We start from the raw sequence: 9,184 nt of genomic DNA on the forward strand, positions 1-9,184 counted from the left end.
CTGGGGTTGAAAATTTGACCAATAATGCTAAGGTCAAATAGGCTTAAAGGAAAATGTTGACTGGTTTTATGGACAGGATCTCCAAAACATACTGAGTTAAGTAATAGCTGTTGGCAGTGCTTTTTAATATTTCACCCCAACTGTTAACTATCATCAGACTTTTATCTAAATTATCTTATTAGTAATATACAATGATCAGTAGTTCCAAAGAAGTTATCTAAATAAAATTATTTCTGTGTCTGCTTTTTGGAACTTTGTAAAAATGTAGACTTATAAGGATACATTTCACTAATTCGGTTTATTGAATCAGATACTTATTGCGAATAATACAATTTTAAAATTTGAGTTTTTGCACTCTTGTATCCTAAAAATAATTAAATTGATGTAAACCAAATTCATAATATAATTGCTTCTAAGATGACATGGCTTGTGCCACAACTGAGTCCAGAAATTTTTGAGGGACAAACTTATAAACCTTTTACATTAGTGGTTTTTTAAAGGAAATGTTCAGAGAGAGACTGTAATGGCATTCACTATAATGGCATTAACGGAGACTATTATAATTACTATTCTGTTCTGCATTTTCATGAGTTACATTTTGTCTTCCACTATGTTCCAGGTGTCTCAGGCATTTATATGCGTTAAAGGAGAGAGCTGTATTAATGCTTATGTCTGATAAAATAAATGTTATGCTCGTCATGCAACTACATGCATCTGGGGACACCTTCAGCTATAAAAGGCTACATAACTGTCAGTTATAAACAAATGGTCCAATAATGCAGGCACTTTTCTACCAGGCATGGTACTTACTGCTGTCAATAGCCCTATTAAAGTCAATGGGATTACCCAGAGTAATAAGCAGTACGTCCAATAGTAAATGTTTGGATCATTGTGCCACATAGTTTTGTTCCCACTGTCACTCTGTGTGCAGAGCTCCCATTGACTTCAATGGGCATTCCATGCATAGGACGTGCAGAATCAGGCTACAAATGTCCAGCATTGTACACTAGCCTAAAATAACACCGATAATGAAACTGCAGCGTTTCAGGGAAAATTCACGTCCGCAGTGGAACACTGTGCTGTTTCTCTGCATGAGGCAGCATTATTGCTGGCCTGACAAATGTGAGCAGGGATCTTTTTCTGGGAACTGTGCTGTAAGTACAAGTATCTCCAGGTGTCTACTGTACACCTTTGGTTCCCCCATCAATAGAGCACTTGTATCCGCATCTGATCCATGATCCACAAAAGTTGTCCGTGGATATATCCGTATCCATGGATGCAGATAGCCACAGGTATCGGCGGAGTTGCAGGGCTCTACTCACAGCTCCACAGGTCACCACACGGCAATGATGCCAAGCGGCTCCCCCCAAGTCACCCACCTCCCACTTCTCCCCCAAGACCTTCTGCCCCTCCGCCGCTCCACCCCCGCCATAGGCAGGAGGCTACAGTCCTGGGCCCTTGTGTGCAGTTCTGCCCGCCCAGCGGGAGGGCTCAGACACCCCTATACAGCTGCGGTGGCCCTAACGCATCCAGACTCGGCAGGACAGACAGCAGCAACAGCTACTTTCTTCATAGCACCCACCCTTGCCCCCCACTAGTTTAAAGTACAACCACACCTCTTTCTAAATGGGTCTTGGCTCACTCCCTTCAGGGAGTTGTCGTTTACCTCCTCCGGCTGAGCAAGCTGGGGACTACAACTCCTAGCATGCCCAGGGTCTCTTACCACATATTGTAGCCCACTGCTGCGTGATTCAGAGAGCCGAGCTGGAGCCTGAGGGCAGGCTGACAGCCGCTGTGTTCGGGTGAGCGTGTGCTGCAGAGCCCTGCATGAATACAAAATTTGTGTCCGCATCCGAGCTGCAAAAAATGGCCCGCAGATATAAAATGGATATCCGCAGATTTGCAGGGCTCTATTCATTAGAACAGGGAATAATGGTGCTTAGCTTCTTTTAAAGCATTTTGAGATCTACAAATGAAAAGTGATATATAAATGTTAAGTATTGTTCCTCCATCTTGAATCCTAGCAGACGGTGAGGCAGACATCTTCAGTTTACAGGGACAATACTCCAAAGATACAAAGCTAGCCACATATCCAGCTAGCATCAACCAGGTTTCGATATGGTGGCACCTCACTCATTTCTATCCCTAGCATGGCCTTAAAAGCTAGACAAATATGTTGCAGCTGAAGTGAAAGTAGTAAAGAATGAAGAATTCATGGCACAGCAAAGCAAGCCCACACAAGTCAGCTACCATGACACAACACAACAGGAAATTCAAACACAATAGGCACAAATTTAAGAGCTCATGAAAAATACAGTTTTATTAGAAATGGCTATGATCTCTCCGTGGTGGCACAAATCCCCTCTGAGAGGATGATTTTTTAAACGTTTTTTTGGTGTCCCTGAAATAGTACCGTGCTTCAGGCTACTCTGATAACATTTCCAGCTTGCCCGGCTTTCACAATCTACCTGTAAAAACGCAATGAATCAGATGATTTGGGTTTTTATTTCAAGTGCTTTGGAGAACATTCATAGTGGCAGGTGCATAATAAGTTTTTATTGTTGTGGTTTTTAAAAAGTTAAAAACCTAGGGGGAAAAAAAGTGTTTTTCCCGAAGGGGGAGGTAAAGTTCGTATTACAAGGTCTGTGATGACAATCAATGAGCTCCACAAGCAGCATCAGGAAAGAGATCCTGAATGAGATTTTCAAAAGTGACTAGTGATTTTGGATGCCTTTGTGTTTGGGGCTCAGCTTGGCACACCTTAAACAGGGACCTGATTTTCAGAAAATGTTGAGTACCAGGGCTTCTACTCCAGCCTCTTCTCCCCGGATCTGACGGATACCTGCGGAGTGCTCTGGGACAGACTCCCAGTGGTCAGTGCAGGCGACAGGGATCACCTGGTGCTACCTCTCACTCTGACCGAGCTCTCAGAAGCCCTTCATCACGTGCCCACTAACAAATCTCTGGGCATGGATGGGCTGACCGGGGAGTTCTACCTCGTGTTCTGGGACGTCCTCAGCCTGGACCTTGTTGTTGTCTGGCCAAGTTCTTAGCGCGCGGAGTGCTCCCCATCACGTAGGCAAGCCGTGCTCACCTTGCTACCGAAGAACAGGGACCTCTGCAAACTTAGGAATCGGTGTCCCGCCTGCTCCTCAGCAAGGACTACAAAGTCGTAGTGAAGGCTACCTCACTATGACTGGGATCCGTGCTGGCAGACTTGGTCCACCCTGACCAGACCTTCACCATCCTGGGCCTTACCATCTTTGATAACCTTTATTTGGTCCTGGACCTCCTCTAGCGTTGGTGTAGGGATGGTCTATCATTCACCCTCCTGTCCCGAGTCCAGGAGAAGACATTTGATAGGGTGGACCACAGATATCTCCTGGGCACTCTGAGGGAGTTTGGCTTCGGGCCCCAGTTTGTGGGCTTTCTCCAGGTGCTGTACACCTCCGTAGAGTGTTTGGTCAGGCTCAACTGGACCCTGACCGGACCTGTCAGCTTTGGGTGAGGGGTACGTCAGGAATGTACGCTCTCCGGCCAGCTGCACACTCTAACCATCGAGCCCTTCCTCCATCCCCTCCATAGGAGGTTGATGGGTTGGCACTCTGTGAGTCGGAGTTCTGGGTGGTCCTGCCAGTGTACGCTGATGATGTGCTCCTTGTGGCCCAGGACCCAGGCAATCTGGTGCAGGTGGAAGCTTACCAGGCAATTTACTCAACGGCCTTCTCAGCCTGGGTAAACTGGGTCAAGAGCTCTGGCCTGATGGTTGGGAACAGGTGTCAGGCAATCTCCCTGCCACCTGCGCTTCAGGCCATTCCATGGAGTGCCGGTCCGCTGCTCTATCTCAGCATTTACCTTTCTGCCACACATCCTTCTCTGCTAGAGAACTGGCAAGATGTGGAGGGCACACAACTAAATTTAGAGGCAGATAAAATTGCTATTAAAAGATGGATGAAGTCATGCGCAGTTTCTAATTCTATTAGAGGAACCAAGATGAAAAACCTGTGTTGGATCTACATCTCCTCTGCTTGGCTTCAGCCAGTTAACCCAGTCTTGTCTTCTCTTGGCTGTGGTCAGATCATTAGCTGACATGTGATGGCTGTGCACAAGGTTCATTCAATTTGGTCAGTATTTCAAAAGTTTTCCCTCTGTGCTCACTGGCATACAACTGCTCTCTGCCCCTAAAGTTTTTCTGTTTTGAAAGCTGCTATCTATTTCTTTGACTAGTCCCTATCTGATTCAGTGAGTGAAAAGTGAGTGTGAAATGGTGCCAGATCTGAATTGTAACATTTTACCCTCACTCTGCACTGGTGTTCATGAATATGCAAGGTGTAGGGCAATGGTTAATCAGGGCCTCAGTGGGCTTCTGAGTATGGCAGCTACAAATCAGGTTATCTGTAAATAGCAACTAATAACTTTACCCTGCACACTGGTGTCAAGGTTCCTCCCCCACTCTGAACTCTAGGGTACAGATGTGGGGACCTGCATGAAAAACCTCCTAAGCTTATCTTTACCAGCTTAGGTCAAAACTTCCCCAAGGTACAAAATATTACACCCGTTATCCTTGGACTGGCCGCTACCACCACCAAACTAATACTGGTTACTGGGGAAGAGCTGTTTGGACGCGTCCTTCCCCCCAAAATACTTCCCAAAACTTTGCACCCCACTTCCTGGACAAGGTTTGGTAAAAAGCCTCACCAATTTGCCTAGGTGACTACAGACCCAGACCCTTGGATCTTAAGAACAATGAACAATCCTCCCAACACTTGCACCCCCCCTTTCCTGGGAAATGTTGGATAAAAAGCCTCACCAATTTGCATAGATGACCACAGACCCAAACCCTTGGATCTGAGAACAATGAAAAAAGCATTCAGTTTTTTACAAGAAGACTTTTAATAAAAAATAGAAGTAAATAGAAATAAAGAAATCCCCCCCTGTAAAATCAGGATGGTAGATATCTTACAGGGTAATTAGATTCAAAAACATAGAGAACCCCTCTAGGCAAAAAACCTTAAGTTACAAAAAAGATACACAGACAGAAATAGTTATTCTATTCAGCACAATTCTTTTCTCAGCCATTTAAAGAAATCATAATCTAACACATACCTAGCTAGATTACTTACTAAAAGTTCTAAGACTCCATTCCTGTTCTGTCCCTGGCAAGAAGCAGCATACAGACAGACACAGACCCTTTGTTTCTCTCCCTCCTCCCAGCTTTTGAAAGTATCTTGTCTCCTCATTGGTCATTTTGGTCAGGTGCCAGCGAGGTTACCTTTAGCTTCTTAACCCTTTACAGGTGAGAGGAGCTTTCCCCTGGCCAGGAGGGATTTCAAAGGGGTTTACCCTTCCCTTTATATTTATGACAACTGGATATCTGTGTGCTTGGAACACAGTGCTTAAATCGTGCCAGGGCTGAGCCTCAGCACCTCTGGGCTTGGCAGTTCATAGCCAAAGCACCTGTGGGCTTGGTGTGTCCGTTATGAAAGTAAAAAAAAAAAAAATTGCTCAAGTCTCAGCACCTCTTTCATTACACAGTAAGCACTGTTGCAGCATTATGGTAACGGAGAAACAGTGTGCTTTTTGGAATGAAAAATATGCTACACACATCATGGTCTGGACTCAAGCACACTGAAAGAGAAGGATCAACTGGCCCCAAATCTTCATATGTTCCCCCACATTAATTCAACATTTAATCAGTCCTTCTCTATTCCAAACTCAAGAAGCTTTCTCTTCTATAGCCCAGTCCAACCAATGGTGGGTTAGTGTATATTGGCTGCTTGAGGGTTTTATGCATTTTAATTATATGTTATTTGTTCATTATTTTGTGCACTGATTAAAACTACATTGCTATTTCCCCAGAAATAGTAACAATGCATCTCAGGCTTTACTACTACATGTGTGTAAGTGTTTGATTTATAAATAAAGAAAAGAAATAAACACGTCCCTTCTTAATAAAAAAATTGAAATGAAAAGTCTTGAAAAATGTTAATGCGAATATACAAAAATGCAAACAATAATATGATCTCATCAAGATCTTGGAAAAATGAATATGAACTAGTTGGGATAAAAAAATTGTTCTGTGGATTGAAAACTGGGTTAAAGGCCATAAACATTGATTGTAGTGTACTCCCACTATGGATGAATTTGGCCGTTGCACGGTAAATAAAATGGTGAATAACTAAAGAAGAGAGTGAGTTCCTGCAATATTGGGCAGCAAGGCAAGATGACAACAGCATAGAAGAAGGGACTATTGGCCTCTAGACTCTTTACAGAGATACTACAAAAAGAACGAGGAGTACTTGTGTATTCTTTTGCATAGAGACTGTCCTGTTTGGCCAATGTACATGGCAGAGGGGCATTGCTGGCACATGATGGCATATATCACATTGATAGATGTGCAGGTGAATGAGCCCCTGATGGTGTGGCTGATGTGCTTAGGTCCTATGATGGAGTCCCTTGAATAGATATATGGACAGAGTTGGCAACGGGGTTTGTTACAGGAATTGGTTCCTGGGTTAGTGTTTTCATTGTGTGGTGTGTAGTTGCTGGTGAGTATTTGCTTCAGGTTTGAGGGCTGCCCGTAAGCGAGGACTGGCCTGTCTCCCAAGGTCTGTGAGAGTGAGGGATCATCCTTCAGGATAGGTTGTAGATCATTGATGATGTGCTGGAGAGGTTCTAATTGGGGGCTGAAGGTGATGGCTAGTGACGTTCTGTTACTTTCTTTGTTGGGCCTGTCCTGTAGTAGGTGACTTCTGGGTACTCTTCTGGCTCTGTCAATCTGTTTTTTCACTTCAGCAGGTGGGTATTGTAGTTTTAAGAATGCTTGATAAGAGATCTTGTAGGTGTTTGTTTCTGTCTGAGGGATTGGAGCAAATGCGGTTGTATCTTAGAGCTTGGCTGTAGACAATGGATTGTGTGATGCAGTCTGGATGAAAGCTGGAGGCATGAAGGTAAGTATAGCGGTCAATAGGTTTCCGGTGTAGGATGATGTTTATGTGACCATCGTTTATTTACAATGTAGTGTCCAGGAAGTGGATCTCTTGTGTGGACTGGTCCAGGCTGAGGTTGATGGTGGGATTGAAATTGTTGAAATCCTGGTGGAATCCTGTACATTGGCCAGACCAGACAGTCTCTATGCAAAAGAATAAATTAACACAAATCAGATGTCAAGAATTATAACACTCAAAAACCAGTCAGGGAACACTTCAACCTCCCTGGACACTCAATTACAGACCTAAAAGTGGCAATTGTTCAACAACAAAACTTCAAAAACAAATTCCAATGAGAAACTGCAGAACTGAAATTAATTTGCAAACTGGACACCATCAAATTAGGCCTGAATAAAAACTGGGAGTGGATGGATCATTACACATATTAAAATCTATTTCCCCATGCTAATTTTTCCTCCTACTGTTACTCACACCTTCTTGTCAACTGTTTGAAATGGGCCACCCTGATTACCACTGCAAAAGTGATTTTTCCTCCTGCTGATAATAGCCCACTTTAATTGATTTGTATGTTTAGAATTGGTAAGGCAACCCCCATCTTTTCATGTTCTGTGTGTGTGTGTGTGTGTGTGTGTGTGTGTATATATATAATCTTCCTACTGTATTTTCCACTCCATGCATCTGATGAAGTGGGTTTTAGCCCATGAAAGCTTATGCCCAAATACATTTGTTAGTCTCTAAGGTGCCACAGGTACTCCCTGTTCTTTTTGCTGATACAGACTAACGCAGCTACCACTCTGAGAGATACTACAGTGAATAACATAGTACTTAGGGGGTTTTGTTTCTTACTGTTCTGAGCTTTTGTATACCCTTTGCACAGGCGTTAATAATAACCCAAGGGGCATGGCAATGGAGAATCAGAGCCTCTATATCTTGCCTTAAAATTAGGCACTTACATTTTGAGGTTGTAGTACAAAATAAGGCCCTAATTCTGCAGACAATTAGCCAAGTGAATAACTTTATTCATGAGGAACAATGCCATTCAACTCCACAATACTACTCACATGGGTAAAGTTACTCATATGCATAAAAGTTTGCAGGATCATTGCCTGAAGGAGCAACCCTCAGAGAAACCAACAAAGTGATTGTCAGCCATGAAATTTATTGTACAAATATGTGAACCTGTGTCTCCATAACTGAAAAGCAGAAAGAATGCAAAGTGATATATATATAGTAAAACACAATAGGGTGAATAGGGGAACTTAAGAACACCTTTATGACCCAATCAAAATGCCCAGAGCCTGGATCATTGGTTTAGAAGTGATAGTGAAGTATATCTTAGGCAAATTTCTGAATGTTCCTTTATACATTTTCTTTCTCCTTGTAGAAAGGAACATGCAAAACCATAAATTAGCAATTCAGCTGTAAATGAGCTATGCTATTTACCAGGCATCGGTTGAAACGAAGTAGAAATTCCTCTTCCATACTTTTGGTGGAGAGAAACAAACAAAAAAAAAATCTGTGGCCTGTAGAGTTAAGAACAATAAGAAGGAGTTTTTTAAGTATACTAGGAACCAAAGGAATTCTAACAGGTGATTGGTCCATTACTAGATAGAAATGATGGGATTATTAAAAATGCAGAAGTATTCAGTTACTATTTCTGTTCCGTATTTGGGAATAAACGATGATATAGTCACCATGATGATGACAACACTCTTCCTGTGCCATTAGTATCTCAGGAAGATGTTAAACAGCAGTTTCTAAAGTATAAATCAGCAGGTTTAGATAACTTGCATCTGAGAGCTCTCCAAGAGCTGATTGGTGAGCTTGCTGAACCATTAATGCTGATTTTGAATGAGCCTTAGAACCCTGGGAAGTTCCAGAAGACTGGAAGAAAGCTAATTCCAGTGGATGTTTGTGGCACTCTATACCTCAGAGTAGGACCCTGGCATCCCCATGTTCACCATGGTGATATGCTTACGATATGTTTTGTATAAAGTGTGACTTGTGAGTTATTTTAAAAGTCTTGATCCGTTGAACATTATATAACACTTCTGCCAGGTGGAGCTAGCAGCAACCGGGCTGGGTTCAATATCTAGGGGTTCCTTTCCATTGATACAACACAGAACCAGCTTCAGCCTCATGCAGTAACCTGGGAAAATTACACACCACCCCTGGGAGCCTCTGAGAGGCAATTCGTCCCCACTCGCAAGCACAGAGTCTGAGTGTAGAAAAGA

The sequence above is a fragment of the Caretta caretta genome, chromosome 3 (assembly GCF_965140235.1).
Source record: "Caretta caretta isolate rCarCar2 chromosome 3, rCarCar1.hap1, whole genome shotgun sequence".
Taxonomy (NCBI): Eukaryota; Metazoa; Chordata; order Testudines; family Cheloniidae; genus Caretta; species Caretta caretta.